This window comes from Microtus oregoni, unplaced genomic scaffold, assembly GCF_018167655.1.
Source record: "Microtus oregoni isolate MIOR12 unplaced genomic scaffold, Mior012 000042F_ref0000377, whole genome shotgun sequence".
NCBI classification, from domain to species: Eukaryota; Metazoa; Chordata; class Mammalia; order Rodentia; family Cricetidae; genus Microtus; species Microtus oregoni.
In genome coordinates, this window is record NW_024543209.1 from 6,660,254 (window position 1) to 6,677,789 (window position 17,536).

Below are 17,536 nucleotides of genomic sequence, written 5' to 3' on the forward strand. Positions count from 1 at the left end.
GTGGGATGCTGTGAACCTGCCAGGCCTTTCTCAAAACTTTCCCCCAGTGGGGTTCTGTGTTATGCAGCCCTGTGGCCCATGTGTGGGGAACAAGGAATTCTCAAACACTGTGTTCATACTTGCTAGACGTCCTTGTTGTCCCTGAAGCCCTGGTATTCATGCCAAAGTCTGTGTCCCTGACTGTTGAAGGAATGTGACTTAGCTTTAGGATTTCAATGGTAGTGAGAGAAAATAAAAGAAGTTCAGAGTCCAAAACTTCCCTGTGAGAAGCCACTAGAATGGTGAATGGTGACGTATTCCCTCCCCACCCCCTCCTACCCCGCACCAACAACCCTTCTAGTGTGAGTTGGGACCTATCATGAACTGACAGTGGGACATCACCTAATCCCAAGTCACCCGTAAGATTTGTTTTACTAATGCAATTCCACCCAAACCCACCTGAAAGTCAGCGAAGTTGGACAGCTCACTTGAGATGCGGCTGCTCATAAATACAGTAATTTTCATGTAGGTTTTATCAGCTCCTCCTCCCTATTGAAGGAGAGTGTGAGGGACCAGGCTTTTTCTTTAGGTCACCAACCAGCTTCCGAACCATGACATGGAGGCTTATTATTAGTTATGAATGCTCAGCCTTAGCTGCTCTGATTTTAATCTGCTTCTCTTCTACATTTCGCCTCAGGGCTTTTTCGCCTTTTTTCCTTCTGTAGATCTTCCTTCCACTGCTTTTCGTGTCTGGCTGGTGGCTGCCCAGCTCTGGCATGTCCCTTGTTCTCTTCATTCCTGTCTTCTCAAGCCTACGTTTCTCATCCTACTTGTCCTACTTGCCTGCCAGTCCCACCTATCCCTCTTCTGCTATTGGCCATTCAGCTTTTTATTGGTCCAATCAGATGCCTTAGGCAGGCAAAGTGAAACAAATGCAACCCATCTTTACCTAATTAAACAAATGCAGTATAACCAAACGTAAGACACCTTTACGCAGTTAAAAGTAATATTCCACAGCATAAACAAATATAACACATCGTTGCCTAGTTAAAATAATATTCCACAGCAGTGTGATTCATATGACAGTTCACTCTTTCCATAGATTGGTGTTGAAGGAGCTCCTATTGCACACCTGGCTTTGGAAGTACAGCCCCGAATAAGACAAGTTAGGGCTCTTTTAAACTCTGGTTTCTAGGAAGAAAATTCATGGATACTGTGCTATGTGATTCGCTTTCTGTCACTGCAACAGAATATCTGAGATAACTAACTTACAGACAGAAACTTCATTTTGTCTCATGGTTTGAGAGGCTCTTCTCGGTGATCAAGAAGGTGTATTACTTTCAGATGCCTGGATAGTGTGTCAATGACAAGGAAGCATGAGGCAAATGAAACGGCTCACTACATGGACTGGAAGTGAAAGAGGAAATGGCCCAAGTTCCTTGAAAAGCCTAACAGCCAATGACCTAAAGACCTCTCTCTCAGTTCTGCCTCCCAAATAGCTACAGGAGGTCACTCCCAAGCCTTTAGCCTTGGCCTTGGGGAGCATCCAGCATCCAAAATATAGCAAGTGCTATAGGAAAAAATAAAACAAGGAAATGAAACATTCCTGACGACAGGACATAAAAATTCTGCCCGTCATGTCAAGAGCAATTTTCAGAGCCCTGGAAACTGTCACGGCAGCTGCGATGACAATATGATGCTCCCACAGCCGGCATAAGAGGCTCCTCAGACAAATAGGTGCCTTTGAACTTGTGGGAAACCACTGTCAAAGCGAGAATGCTACAAGCCAGATGGACCGCATGGCTCGGGGTGGTGATTTGACCCTGAGAGCCATAATTACTCCCACCTTGATGGAAAATCGGCCTTCTCCCCCTTCTCTCCTTTCAAGGGGGTTTTGAAAACTGATTCCACCCAGTCTGGAAGCCATTTGGAGAGTCCCATGAGGAAAGAGCTATGTAGCAATGTGATTATTAGTGTTGATTTCATTTGCTATGACATGACTGGGAATTACTGGGAAAACCCATTTCCAAGGAGCAAATGAGTTTGTAAAGATGTGACAAATTAGTATGTCTAAAGACGGGCCACCGCATCAGGAGGCTGATGGACTACCGATGTGTCTAAGCTGTGTAAACAGGCACTGCTGTAGAAGGAGTGTGATTTAGGGATCTACTGAGAAGGTGGTCTGGCCGTTAGAAAGGAAGTAATTTAATAACAGAACAGTGTCTTTGGGGAGGATTGTGTGCCCCAGAGGTAGCAAGGTTTGCTAATAATTCATTTGATGGAGGATGGGGGAGTTCTCCCATCTAAACAGTCCTATCTAGTTTTCTGAAATTCAGACAACGTATGAAAGCCATTGTTGACACAGTTAATAAAACAGATTGTCCTTGGTCTAGAGGAGATTGAAATTTAACTAATGCGGAAATTAATTTCACATGAAATCTTAACGTTATCATATTTTATGTTTTAGACTGACCCCCCCTTTTAACACTTCCCAGGGTCTGCACTGCTTTTGCTAACAAATATAACTCAAATCCATAATTAATTAAAGTAACAATTAACATAATGATCATTTTATTAACTCTTATACAACTTCATTTTATATCACTCGAAAAAAATGAGAACTTGATTGCTTAGAATTGATAATACAGATGGTTTTAATTTTATTATAAGTTTGCACATGTAACTTTTTTTTTTTTTACAATTTCTCCTGGATTCACAAATAAAAGCTGGGCTGGGGAAGTGGTGCAGATGCTAACGTACTTGCCACACAAAGCAAGAAGAGCTGAGTTTGAGCCCCAGCGCTTCCATAAAAAGCTATACACAGAGGCATTCACTCAGTACCTCAGTGAGGGGTGGGGTGAGAGGGAGGTCAGACAGAAAGATCCTGAGAGTCACTGGCAGTGGGTCAGTGTGCCCATCACAAAGTCTGACTCTGAACCATAAACCTGGTGCCCAAGAACACTGAGTTGGGCCTGGAACCCCTGGATCTACTACAATAGGCCTGTCATTTTGAATAGTAGTGGGCTTGGAACCTATGTCTGCGAGAGTCAACCTTTAGCCTGTAGCTACATGGGCCTCAGTTGGTGGTGGGTAGGTCTTTATCCTGAGTGTTGTGTGGCCACATAGGTGCTAAAACAGACTTAGTACCTAAGTCCACTAGACCTATATCTGCAAATGCTGGTCTCATGCTAGAACAAGTCACCTGTCTGGAGAGACCATGTCCATTCAGACTGGCTTGGTAATTGGGTTTAGAGATATCAATCTGGCTTTTGGATAGCCTGAGGTCTGGGCTGTGCAGGTCAATTTGTCTCTAAATTAACCTGAAACCTGGGCTATCCTGGTGTTGGCCAGACCTGGAGTGTGTGTCCACAGCAACAGCCTGGAGACTTAGTTTAAAGGTCTCAATATGATGATTAGGACTGAGGATTCCCACCTTACACTGAGAAGACATGTATGAAGCCAGGGATCACAGGAGCTAAGCCCTTATTCGGGGCTGCTGGACTAGTAAGGCCCTTAGGAGAATCTGGGACAGTCCACAAAGGCTGCCCTATATGTAGTGTAGGCCCAAAGCCCTAGGCCACTGAGGCCACCAGCACTGGGGCTGGTGGTGAAACTGATTGTTTTGAGTCTATTAGGTTAGCACTGGATTATAACCTGACTTGACACCAAGGGAGGCATGGAGGCTCACCCCTTGGGTACCAGCTTGAAATCTGATACTCTGATAGCCGTGCCAGCTTAAATTTTCCTGGGCCAAGGATACATTAATCTTTCCAAAGAAACTATGTGATCCTCGGCAAATACAAGACAAGACTGACCCGATATCAAACCAGACAAAAATATCACAAGGAAAGATCCCAGGTTCGCGGTAGTTACTGCGAACTATGCGATGCTAGATCAAGTGTTTGCGTCACTTGACCCTAAGAATCATAACCAAAACCAGCGGCAAAGAAGCCACAAAGAATATGTGATCGGGTCGAATGGCTAGGGCCTCCTCGCTGCAGCAGTTTTAACCCCAATGCCTGCGCAGATCAGTGGATGGCCACAAGAAACTTCCAGAAATAGGAGATGGTTTTAGAGTCCTGCACCATTCCCATTCAGAGAGGCAGTACACCAAGATTTAAAAGTGCCTCTCCCCACTATTTTTTTTTCATATATATGCAGTTATGTTACCAGAGTCAGGATGTGTTCATGTCCACTAGTATAAGACCTTTCTTCATTATCCTCCACCAAACCAAGACCCTGAACTCTTCACCTCTCCTTGTCAAAAATCTCTGAGAACTCGGTCAGAACCTCAGATGACTCAGCAGCTAAAGGTGTTTGCCACCAACTTCATTTCTGGAACCCACACAGTCGAAGTAGAGAACCTTGCAAGCAAGTTATCCTCTGACCTCTATACAGTGGGTTATGGTCTGTGCACATACACAGAGACACACACACCTAAGTAAAGGCAAGAAAAAGTTTGAAATCTTTCTTCACGTTAAGGCCTAGCAGAAGATCACAGTCTGAAAATGTTTCAATAAGGTGTGTGCATTTTACCAGATTCAAACTTAAAGCTCGACACTAAACTCAACTGATCATTTGTGACCCCTGGGCGGTTTTCTAGAGAATAAGTTAGGGATGAAGAGAGTCTGAGGGCCTCCAGATTTTCCTGGCCTGGAAAAGCAGGATGTTTGGGGATGACGAGATGGCTCAGCAGATGACCCGCATTTGATCCCTGCAATCCCCATGGTAGAGGGGAAAAGCCCTCACTCCTGGAAGTGGTCCACTGACCTCCACACACACACACATACACACACACACACACACACACACACACACACACGGCATGCACACTGACTTCCCCCACCCCACAACAGATAAACATAATAAACCAATTGCAAGTCGTATATTTACCGAGACTATTTTAACTCTGGTGCCAAATTCGAGGCTCCTGGAAACACAGAGAAGTAAACACTCTGGATTCCTGTTTGCATCAGATTCCAAAGCTTGTTCTGGATGTGCACAAGAGAAGTCCTGTTAACAAAGCACACAGGAGACACCTCAGTATCCACGGCCTGCATTCCTGGAAAATTAAAATTGCTTTTCCTCTTAAATACACAATACACTGTTTCTATATACTATATATTGGTGCGTACTGTATATTGCATAAGTTTACAGCTATAGGATACACTTAAAATCTCAGCTAGGAAAGACTCAGAAACATAGGCAAACTTTGAACTCCTGTTAATTCTAATGACAAGGATTTTAAAGAGACCTTTGTAATCCCTTGATGATTTAGAAGACTTCTCGTATCTGATAAAAAGCCACTTTAAGTCACTAACATTTGGTCCTATAATCACCAGGGAATGTGAAGCAAGGCCTCCAAAAGCCCCATTTCCCTCATTTGCCTTGAGATTAAGAGCATCCGAGAGGCAGGTATTGTGTTTGCGCTGGGACCGTGCAGTCAGCTAATTCCTGTCAGCACCATCTGGACTGTCTTCACTAATTCCATTTTAAGACTAGGAAGGTGAGGCCTGTTGGCAGGTCTCTTATCACATGGCCAGATCTCTAACCACTCACGTGAGTCTTCTTCCTAGGGAGGCTACATAGAGCACAGAAAGGAAAGGAAAAGAGAAAGAAAGAAAGAAAGAAAGAAAGGGAGGGAGGAAAAAAGGAAGGAAGGAAGGAAGGAAGGAAGGAAGGAAGGAAGAAAGAAGACCCAGATGGTGGAGGGATGGAGTTTAGGGAAATAAATCTGGTGAAGCATTCATTAGTGTGAGCTTTACTTATTTACTTATTTAGTGGGTTAAAACTGGGGACAGCTGAAAGCGAAATGAACGGTGGAAAGAACTATCTATTAATGTGCTGGGGTTGTAAAAGCTGAGCAAAGTGCTCACATGAAGGCAAGAATGCAGAGAGAAACTGACCAAAGAGCTTTCCATGGAGGAATGCTCCCCAGACTGGACTGAGAGACTGCTCATCTTAGTTTATTGCACAATAAAAAGGAAAAATGGGGCGTTTTCAACCCCTCCTCCGCCAAATGGACCGGGCCAAACCAGTCTGTGGCATGCACTGTGAACTCATTCAGAGAGGAATCGACATATTTTAGAGCAGAATTGTCTAAAAATAACTTGTTTCATCAGTTCTGGGACATTTTTTTTTTCAGTCTTTTGCCAAGAATCCAATTAATGTGTGTGGCTTTTTTCTTCCAGGAAGTTTTATGGGGCCTTGATATCTTTTACTTTTTTACAAAGAAAATCCACACAGCCGAGTGTGTCTGAAAAACAATCGCAGGGATCTACAATGTCAACGCAGCTACTAATTCCATAGATCTAGGAAGCTCATGAGGACCAATTATTTCATTTAAACTGCTCTTCTGGCCACCCCACCCCACCCTTTCCTCTCCTCCCCTCCCCTCTCCTCCTTTCCCCTCTTCTCCCTTCTCTCTTTTCTCCTCTCCTCTGTTCTCCTCTCCCCTCTCATTCTCGTCTCCATTTCTCCCCTCTCCTTCCCTCCCCTCCTCTCTCCTCTCCTCCCCTCCCCTCTCCTCCTTTTCCTTCTTCTCCTCTCCTCCCTTCTCTCTTCTCTCCTCTCCTCTGTTCTCCTCTCCCCTCTCATTCTCATCTCCATTTCTCTCCTCTCCTTTCCTCCCCTCCTATCCCCTCCCCTCCCCTCCTCTCTTATGCCTTCCCCTTCCCCTTTCCTCCCCAGCTCCTGCCAAAGCTCACTTCTGCAGAGTGCTGGTGTTTCACTGTATCTGGGATGACGGCAGCAAAGGGGCAGATAAGGAGACTAGGAGACTGGCCCCAGCCTGGACTTCATCCTTGCTCTGAGTGTCTGCAGATAGCTACTAGGAAATAATTGAATATGAGAAGTAGCCTTTCCAGGGCACCAATGCTTTACTAATACCGCTACTGTGATGATAAAATCCTCTGAAACACATCAACTAGATGCCGTGGTATTTGAAAACAGAAGATTTTGGAGACTCTACTACTGTTTTCTAAGTAGGCCAGCCTGGTTGGCTGTAATCTAATGATAAATGAAAATAAACATTATTCTATATTATAAACCAACATTTCAGGGACCATTTCTGATGGCTCATTTAGGAAAGTATCATTAATCTAACAAAACCCTAAACACTGTTATCTATGGATCCTAATATCATGATAGGCCAGAGAAGTCATTGGCTCCTACATTAAAGAGAGATCAATACGTAGAAGGTGCAGCGAGGTCTTACTTGGGGGTTCCTTTCCCTTAGACAGAACCATGGTGCCATTGACCAAACATGCCACTGTTTCTCAGCTGACATTCCTCCCGTGGTGTGTGGTACCTTCTGCTGGAAAGGTTTAGTTAACCATCATAAACATCTTCTTGAGGGACACCTTACCCATCTGGGCAGCTAGCTGCTTCTTCCTCTCTGCTGTAGTAGAATTTTGGATATTATTTTGCTTTAACCCCTTGATCTTAAAGCAAAACAGCAAAGCAGAAAATCACAAGAAACCTCTGCAGCTTCATTTTTCCCCCTAGTCCTTCTGCTTCCTCCATCTGTGGGTACATTTCTAAGAAGAGCCTTTTTCACATTCGGGCTTTGTTTCCTTGCCTCTGTCTCGTTTGCTCATTCCAACTGGCTTCTGTCTTTCCTACTCATTGAACTTCTTTGTAACTGTAGTTGTGTCTTCCACAGTGCCCACCCACTGGTTCATTTCCAATTCTCATTGTACTTTTCCTCTCTTGAACAGCCTATGCTTTGACCATCACCTCTTTAAAATATACTTGGCAGTTGAGTGTGACGTCATACACATGTGATTCCATTCTTGGGAGGGTAATAGGGATGGCTGTGAATTTGAAGCTATGTAATAGCTACTGTCAGGTTCAAGACAGCCTGGGTTACATAGGAAAACCCTGTGTCAAAACGAGCAAAATGGGGCTAGGAATAAAGCTCAGTGGTAGAGTGCCTACCTAGGACACGTAACATGCTAAGTTTCAATTCACAGCATGTACATACAGAGAGAGAGAGAGACAGACAGACAGACAGAGAAAGACATAGAGAGAGAGAGACAGAGAAAGACAGAGAGACACAGAGAGACAGAAAGACAGAAACAGAAAGTGGAGTCTAGGAATCATTCATCTCCAAGATATCCTCTAACCAAGATTCTTTTCCTCCAGTGGCCTGGGGCATTTTTCTCATTCTCCTTTCTTCCACACAGCTTCCTTAGATCCTAGACCTTCACTGCCTCTCTGGTGCCTTTTGGTGATCTGGTCTGCTCCTTGCTGGAGTTCTTTATCTGCATCGGCAGTACCATGAGGACCTGCACACTGTCTCCCCCTTCTCTTTTCTCTCCCTCTCTGTCTTTCTCCATGGGTTCTAGACTATAATTCAGAATGTTTACCTTTATTATTAGCACTGGCATACATATGCTAAAATCCCACTAGAAGTAAAAAACTTCTGGCCTTAGCTTCCCAAAAGAAGACCCGGAAAAAGACAGAGACAAAGAAACCTACTGTTCATTTACCTAAACCAGGACAGAAGGAAGGAATCCCGGTGACCTCAGAACTTGTTCTTTCAGCTTCTTCTCTCTCTCTATTATCTCCAAGCAAAAAGTAATCGCCACAAAGGGTTTGTCCTCATCAGCAGCTCTGAACTTATGGTTTATAGAATTTCTTCCTTTTCTCTCCACTCAAGTCACTGGGCATGTGCAGTAAGCACTTGTATCCACCGAGCCATCCTGCTGGCCTCATTATAGATCTTTACTGCCCCAATATGAGTATTGTAAGGAGGCCCTTAGTCTATTCCCGGCTGCCTGGCAGCTCAGACCCGAAACAATTGCCCAGAAACTATATTGTTTAAATCATTGCTTGGCCCATTAGCTCTAGCTTCTTATTGGCTAACTCATATCTTAATTTAACCAATTTCTGGCAATCTGTGTATTGCCATAAGGGTGTGGCTTAGTGGGTAAAGTTCTGGCGTCTGTGTACTGCAGGGCTACACGGCTTCTCTTTGACTCCACCTCCTTTCTCCCAGCATTCAGTTTAGTGTTCCCTGCCTACCTCTATTCCCTGTGCAGGCCCAAGACAGTTTCTTTTAACCAATGGTATTCACAGCATACAGAGGGGAGTCCCACATTAATATGAGTTTATTCTTTTGTTCAGAAATTGTAAGCTTGTTTGATGAGGTGCATAGTTTCGGGACAGAAGTGGTTCTTGCTCTGAAGAAATCATAGCATTTTGACTATGCAGACATTACTTACTTTTTTCTTTCTGAGGTACAATAGAGAGGGGAAATCAAGGGGAGATGAAAAGGGGGCTCTTGCCCTTGAATCTAGTTTGCCTACACTGATGTCAGGGAGTCCAGAGACATAAACCCAGCCAAGAGCCGAAACTGCCGACAGAGAGGTGTGTTTCCTTTGAGGCATCTCAGACAAAGGTGTCAAAAGCAACAAATGACTTGTTCTCACGCAGGGCCAGAATGTCTGCCACCTTAGCTGTTGCTATGTCAGCTCTCATGTCTCATTCCGAAATCTAAACAGTATACCTCATAAAAACTGCCTTTCAATTTTATTTTCAAAAGAAAATTCCTAGATAAGAAAAATAAGTAAATTAACTTGTGTGTTTTTGTTTAATTTTCAGATTTTACTTAATTTTAAGCTTTGTAAATTATATTATATGAGGAATGCAACGTAGAAAACCACAGGATTGTATATATAAGCACTGCAGAGACACTCAAACACAATTCTCTGGAGAAGGCCATCCTCACATCTAAGGCTTGTGGGACTGTGTCCTCACAGTTTTTACAGGACTTGATGAACTCACCAAATTTGTTCACTCTATCTCATCCAAAAATATGAGTTTTTATTTCACACACTGGGGAGGGTACCTATGTGCACACACATGCAGGTGGACGAGGCCAGAAGAGGGTCTTAGATCTCCTGGAGCAGGGGGTGCAGGCTGCTGGGAACCACCGGATATAAGTGCTGGGGGCTGAACTCTGGTATTCTGCAATAGTGGCAAGCCTTAGGAGCCATCTCTTTAGTCCTGTGGAATTCTTTTCTGTGGCATCTTCAAGAATGTGGCCTTACCTAAATGGGGGTTCTTAGGGGGAACGAGAACTCTTCAGACTACTGGTGGCTGCACTGGACTCTGTCCTTCCCTTCCCCTCATTTCTGTATCTCCTGCAGTTGTTAGCTACCTGGTAAACATTTGCTGCATCAACAATGTGAATGAATTCATAGCATTCAGAACCTGGTCATCAGTTATTTCCCTGGGGTGTGTTACAAGCAGTCACACGATAGGAATCACTTATTGCTCATGCAAATGACTCAGCGGAAGGTGTGCTCACTATCCATGCCCATCTATAAAATCTGAGGGTTCCATAGAAATCTAGAGAGAATGCAGAGCCCTTGAGATCACCTATGTGGGAGATGCCAAGCAAAGCTGAGTATACAGTTGGTATCGTAAATGATGACTTCTCTCTTTTCCACATTGGACAGCTCTCTGTGATGTAAGCTTTGAAGCGTCCAGTTCTCCTGGCCACCTTGCAGGGTCCCCAGAAAGTTGGCTGGCGTTGAAGGTGTCGGGAAGCAACCCGGCAGCCCCTCCGTGGTAAAGAGGCAGACCAGAAAATGTTCCTTTAAGAAAACCTCTAAGATACACATCTTACATTAGAAGCAAATTGAATAGAAATAACACATATTTTAAAAAGCCCCTTTTTTCCCTTCAGTTTAAGAGTCCTCTGTCCAAGACTGGGGGCAGGCGTGCAGTTTGCTGTGTCTGAGTAAGTGTGTAAAGAAAACTGAGTGCATTGCTTCAAGCAGCCTCCTTCCCCTTTCTCCTTCCCCATTCTACTCCCTCAGGCCCTTTGCCCCCACACGCTGGGGCCAGAATGTCCACCGTTTCCCAGCCAAAATCTTCTCTCAAGAAGGATCTGAAACTTATTTACATTCAAATACAAATGAGGATTGCAGCTGAGAGCGCTGCCTCCACATGGGCTTTGCCTTCAATGTTGCAGCAATATTTCCAGCCAGCTTCAGAGAAGAGCAAGACACCATCTGTAGGAGGATCACACCTGGCTAACTGGCGTTTTAAAGATGGATCCATGCTGGGAGAATCCTGAAGCCCCATGTGGACGTGTGGACGTAGATAAATCACTGGGATGTAGATAAATCAGCCCTATTTTTCGAAAGCACAAAGAGTCAACAACGGTTAGATTGGAACTCAGGCTGTCCAGGCACGATGTCTTAATTTCTTTTGGAAGGAGCTATAGGCCTGCTTGGTGGTCCTCACATCATCTGAATTTAAAAATCACACAAAGTATGTCTATGATGGCAACCAAAAATCCTGAGATGACTCTGTTAGAAACTGATTTTTATATAAAGCATTTAAACCAATGGGATCAATTATGGAAAATAGTAAATGAAAAAATTAAAGAGAGCCTTCTGGCAGCTCACGCCTCAGTTCAAGAGAGTTGGGTCTTATTTGAATCAAGTCTCACTTCCTTATAGCCTCCTTTTGAAGGGGTGAGTCTGACTTCCCTACTGTGTACTCTCTCAGCTGTCAATCATAACCATTGCAAAAGAGAGTCTCTTTCCTCTCCGGGCCATTTTGTGCATTGCTGACAGCTTCACCGTCCAATAGAATCGTGCTGACCATGCCTGTGGAATTTACACTCTCACCAGGTCTCCACAGAAGCATCGGTTACCTTTGTAAAAGGATGTATTGCTTCTCTGCAGAAGTTTCCTCCCTGCAAGCTGGCGTTCATACACCCCAGGCTGCTACATAGGCTGCTGAGGGAGAAAAGCCAACAGATTTCCCAACTGTGGCCCCTGCATGCTATAAAATTGATTTTTCAAGCAAAGTTTTATCTACTAGTGTAATAGTGGCATGGTTGCTTAGGGGGTAACCAATCACTTCCTGGCTGGATTTGAGGCCTGTTTTGTGGGAAGGAATGCATGCCTGGTACTGTAAACCTGGCTGGGGAGGTCACAGCTGGTAGGAGATAACATACCACCAAATGCTGTGCTAGATGGACAGGTAGCCAAACTGCCTCCTAAATATTTATGTTTATGACAAAGACCAGGGCTGCCCTCAACCTGAAAGCTGCCTTTTACTGAGGGAGATAGTTATGGCAGAGACTTAACAAGTGGTCAAGGTACTGAGAAGAAGTGACTGTTGAGTGCTCAGCCCTGAGCAGGAAATCTGTATCACTACTTTCAAGGCTCAAGGAGCTTCTCAGAAGAGGGTGTGGAAGGATTGTGAGCTAGCAGATGGAGAATCGCATGAAACCCTTTCTTCTTTACATGGCGTGCCTGCAGCCTTCACGAGCACAAGCAACTATGGCTACCTGCATAAGACCCACAAAAATAAAAACAAACAAACAAAGACACAGGGTAGATGGAAAGAGGGGAGTCATCAAGAGTGGGAGACGACTGAGAGGGCACTGAATATAATTACAATAGAATCTATACATAAGAAAATTTTTAAATGGTAATGTTCACAGTACTATCATTGTGTTGCCAAATTCCTACCAAAGATTATGTATCAAGAGATTGCATTACCTTTTAACTATTTAAATGTCTCTAAATAAGAAATTCAAAGGCAAGCTCTTGATCCCTATTTTCAAAGCCCCTGTGTGATTTGGACTAGGCTGCTCTTTGACCTCCATTCATACCATGTCTGACTGGCGCTTAGGTTCACTATGACTTCATGGATCCTGAAAGAACTCCCACCCCTCTGATGGCCTCTGTCTCAAGGATGCTGCCTTGTGGCTCCCTGATCCTAGAATGTATCTCTCTCAGGTACTGACATGACTCAAAAATTGCCTTCTCGTGTACCAGTCCCTCAGGATCATTCATGCTGCTTGCGTGTTAGCTCACACACATTCACAGTGTGAAATCCCTTGGCCCATTTGTTTTCTCCCATCTCTGGCTCTGGTGAGCACCGGGTTTTCTTGCCCACTGCTCACCGCTGGGTCTAGATAGCCGCTGATACAGCATTGGCTTTCAGCCATCGTTCTGCACAAAACCAATCATTCCTTTGCTAACATTCTTTCCATGTTTTACATCATGCTTAAAACTGAGTACACATTTCTTGCTTCCCGAGTGCCCTAATGCACTAACCTATACCCACACAGTGTCGTTATTATAACAATTAGCATATGCTGTTAAAATCACCTGCATGGGCCTGTCCTCCACCCTCTCTTCCAGAACACCAAGTGAGTGTGTGGATCAAGCTTAATTGATATCAGGTGGAAGGGTTTCTTGTTTTAAGTATAGACTATGAAGCCTGGCACCAGCCCTACTGATTCACAAGAATCTAGGCTGAGTTGAATGCTCACCGGACCATGTATGCACCTCCTAGTTGCTAGTAGAATTGCATTGAGCCCAAGATGTATCGGATGAACTAGTCAGCATTGCCTGAGATTTTCCTTGGGCAGCTGAAGTTAATGGTGTTCAAATTGTAGCTAGTACTGTGATCCCTCCAAGAATGGTCATCTTCATTTTCCATGAGCAACACTAGATTGGCGTCTGATTGGCTTACGGAGGCAAACTCTGAAAATGTTCGGCCTAAGCGGAAGACATGCTTTGTAACATCCTGCCTAACCCGGCCAGCCAACAGTAGTGAGGCTCTGACTATGGAGGGACAGTCCAAATGTGCTGGGGAGACAGTCATGCCAGAATTTGGCCACTAATTAGTTGTAGGGAAAACCAGGGACAACCCCTTGAGACCTACTTCAGAAATAGGGTTTGGGTGATCTCGGTTTCAGGAATAGATTGAGGCTGGTTCTCAGGAGAGATTTTGGGGCTCCGAAACACACTGCAGACCTGGTATCCGTTGAGTGTTTATTGAGGCAGACTCCCCCACCCCCACACCATTGTTTCCTTCGCCCATTATATACACAATACTACCGTACCCAAAGAAGCCTGTTCCCACAACCTGATCTTCAATCTTAGCTGATAACTGGGCTTCCTGTCTCACAGAAAAAGCAGAAGCACTCTGAAGACAATATGGATATGCATGAACCTAAACTTCCATTCCCACGCCTGAAGGCTGCCCTTCTCTCGATGAGAAGCCAACCTCTAGGCTAGTTCCCTGTGTCCGGCTCCCATTTACAGGCTCAGGAAACCTATTCGAACTATCCTGTCTGCTCCTGCATTATTAAGCTATCTGTGTCTGGGGCTGGAGACGTAGCTGTCAGAGAAGGGTGTGAGCTTTCTGTTCCGTTGCTTCTCTTATCATCAGAAATATTAGATCTCTTAGCTAAGAGAAAGCAACCTCTTTGCTGGTGCAGCCTCCTTTGTCTATGGCCTTATTCTTCTGTCCCCATTGACAGCAAAGCTTGCTTGCCTGCTTCTTGGTTGATTTATGCCATGCAGGAGATTGAACTTAGAGCCTTGTGTGGTTGTAGCCCTGAATTTTATTCTTTTGAAACAGCATCTTCCTCTGTTGCTCAGGCTAGCCTCCAACTCACAGCACTCTGTATCTGCCTCAGCTTCTCTCGTACTTGGATTAGAGGCATAAGCTACCATGCCAAGATGCAAATCTTCTTTGAAAATTTTTAAAAAGTTTTGTTAAAATATAATTATGTCATCTCCTCCTTTCCCTCTCAAGTTTATGGCCTCTTTTTCTGTTGCCTGTGTGTGTGTGCATCTGCCTGTCTATCTGTTTGTATGGATAAATGTATAAATACAGCATGTTGAGCCTCTTTAATGTTGCTTATCCGTCCATGATGTCAGAGCTGACCCCTTGGTGCTGGATAACCAATTGCGGAGCTCACCCACAGAGAAGACGTAGTTTCCCTCTCTCAGCAGTCATTAGTTGCCTGTAGTTCTTTGTCTTGGAGTAGAGCTCTGGGAGACTTCCCCCTTCCCGTGTTACCACAGGTTTATTGGTGTTGCCTTTGTTCGGGTCTCATTCTGGCTGCCGGGTGTTGAAGTATCTTGGGTGTAGCTTCTCTGCCCAGGAGACACAGTCTCACTGCTGACTTCCTGGTCCTCTGGCTATTGAAATGGCTCCATCCCTCTTCCTTGATGATCCTTGAGCCTGAGATGCAGGAGCTGCTTTGCGGATGTGTCCTTTGGGGCCCATCCTCAGTATTCATGTTGGGCTCCCCTCATGCAGACATCTTAGAGTTGTCCCACCTGATTCTTAGACGTCATTTGCCTGTGTTCCACACCCCTGGGACCTTACCCGGAACTTCTGCCTCTGATGCCATCTGTTAACTCTCATACTTCTACCTCCAGCCACGACTTCTTCCCTAAAACTCTACGTTCATCTGTTTATCGCTCCTCTTCGGGGTCTAATCTGACCAGATGGAGTCTATAGTCCCATCCCCAGCAGCTCCTCTTTGGTCATCCCCTCTCTAAAAACGACAACTCCATCTTTGATTCTCTGGAGCCAATATCTCTCCTCTTCATCTTACATTCTTTCCTTCACTTTCTATACCTAACAGGTCCTAGGGTTCACATGTTCAACTGTAGGTTTCATCCTTTCAAGTTGCAATGTCTCACTGCTGCCACCCTGGCTCCAGCATTCAACGCCTCTGGCTCTGACTGTCCTGGTGGCCTCTAGAGCAGTAGTCCTCAACCTATGGGTCTCGACCCCCTTGGGACTTAAACAACCTTTACACAGAGTTCACATGACAGATGTCCTGCATAGCCGATATTTACAATTCCTAACAGCAGCAAATTTACAGTTATGAAGTACGATGAAATAATTTTAGGGTTAGATCATTACAACATTTATCAATGGGTCACAGCATTAGGAAGGCTGAGAGCCACTGCTCCGGAGTATAAGTTGGATCCTCTGCTTAAAATAAGCAGTGGCTCCACATTGCACTCATGTCTGAAACACTAACGCTGCTCAGCCTCCCCAGTTCCCCCCACATCCTTGCTGCCTTTCTGGTCTTGTTTCCTTCCTTTTCCTTCTTGTTTCCTTCATACCGGTGATCTGAAGATTCCTTGACGATGCCAGCAGCAGTTCCACGGCCTTCTTTTGTCTAGATTTCCTTGCTTCTTTTGTCTCTGCTCCTGCTCATGTTGGTCCATGGCTTGCCCAAGTGCTGTATTGTTTGAGAGTCCTTACCCGAGTCTCCATAATGAGCACATGTTTTCTTGATTCATGCCCACCCTGACCTACAATTGCTCCGTTTAACAGAAGAAATGTTCTTGCTGATTTTTCAACATCAGTCTTGTCACCTTGATGTAAATTTCACCAGGAGAAATGTCTAAAGGACTCTGGTGTTGACATTGGTTACATCACTAATGTACATGGGGGAAATGTCTAAAGAAACATATACTCTGGTGTTAACATTGGTTACACCTTTATTGGGAAACTAAGGCTTTGTAGTTTCATCACTGAGGTCTGTTACCTAAGAGAGAAATAAATAATGAAAATATTCAAGAATATTACATAAACTTGGGAGGACAGATGACTTTAACCTCTTAACCTCTTAATGTCAAATCCTTTGGTTGTATAACCAGAAATAGGTGTGCTGACTCCATATGGCCTTTAAAAATAATTTGCTCTTTTGCTAATAAAGTCTTGTAAGTATCCTTTGTGTCATGCTGCGGTCTCTCAGATAACCTGAGTTTTGTGATGTTTCTTGACCTGGTGCATTTTACAGCATGTCTCAAGACGATGCTAGAGACCAACGTTAAAGGGATACTTCAAAGGGCGTTTTAGAGATGCTTGGCCAAACAAGCCTTGTCCATCCTCACAACTGTTCACCAGCCTAATCTACAGCCTGAAACAGCTCTCTCAAGCCTGTTCACAGTCCACTCAGAGGCAGCAGGGAAAGACTGTTAACCAGAACAGAATTCTCCTCATTGTTCCTAAGCACAGTCAAGGGAGCTGGAGAGCTCATTAGAAGACCCTTGTGAGCCACTTCAGAACACGGCTTTGCTGAGCTAAAAGCAGAACATGAGCACAGATATGAGTTTCCCACTTGAGCAAGAATGTCTGAGTCCTTATCACAGCCAACCATCTTCCGGACTCTAAATGACCCTAAAGGCAGCTTGGCATTTGGACGGGACAATGGGTACTTTGCATGACTCAGTGAGAGAATAATGCAAAGCTGTTTCCTATTAAGTCACTTTGATCTGTGCTGAGCCAAATACCTGGATCTGTCACCCGATAAGCTATACCCCAGAGAGAAGGAGAAAGGAGGGCAGATTGTTAGGAGTAGAGATCTTAGTATCTTCAATTATGTTTGTATTTTTAGAATATTCACCAGACACTGTAGGTGTGTTCTCTAACATCGGGATCACCCAAGAGCATTCTGCCCTCCCTCTCCCCTGACAAATAGACCCAGCATTTCCACAGTTCAGCCGGGAATCATCCTAGATGAATTTGAGGAGGGGCTTCCAAAGACTACATTGTAAAATGTTTAGTTCAGTCAACAAGATGAGTAAGTAACAGTTTCTTGGCCTTAGGAGCCTTGAAACCCAGAACAGGAAGGCACCATAGTGTGACTCTGTGATAACTGAAGTGACAGTGATGAAGAAAATGACAGATCTTCAGGGCATGTGATGCTGAAGCCACGGCCATAATGCCAGAAAGAGAAGGAGGAGGGGCTTTCTAGGCC